The sequence below is a fragment of the Mandrillus leucophaeus genome, unplaced genomic scaffold (assembly GCF_000951045.1).
Source record: "Mandrillus leucophaeus isolate KB7577 unplaced genomic scaffold, Mleu.le_1.0 Scaffold6, whole genome shotgun sequence".
NCBI classification, from domain to species: Eukaryota; Metazoa; Chordata; class Mammalia; order Primates; family Cercopithecidae; genus Mandrillus; species Mandrillus leucophaeus.
In genome coordinates this window covers 3,292,133-3,292,721 of record NW_012106474.1, presented here as the reverse complement: position 1 = coordinate 3,292,721, position 589 = coordinate 3,292,133, and positions in this window count along the sequence as shown.

Here is a 589-nt window from a genome sequence, read left to right as displayed (position 1 = left end):
TCCTCCTGGACCCGGAGAGATGCGGTCACCACGTCCTGGGGCTGGCCGCTCTGCTTAGCACACCACAGGATCACACACACACACACCATGTGCACACACCCTGCACACCACACACATGACACCATGCACACACCATATACACACACCACACACGCGTACACCACACACACCATATACACACCACACACACACCATATACACACACACCACACACACAACATACCATACACACACACACAGTATATACATAATACACCACACCCCACACATCATATACACACACCACACACGCGTACACCACACACACCATAGACATACCACACACACACCATATACACACACCACACACACACTATACCATACACACACACACTGTATATACATAATACACCACGCCCCACACATCATATACACACACCACACACACGTACACCACACACACCATATACACATCACACACACACCATATACACACACCACACACACGTACACCACACACACCATATACACACACCACACACACACCATATACACACCCCACACACATGTACACCACACACACACATATACACATAATACGCCACACCAG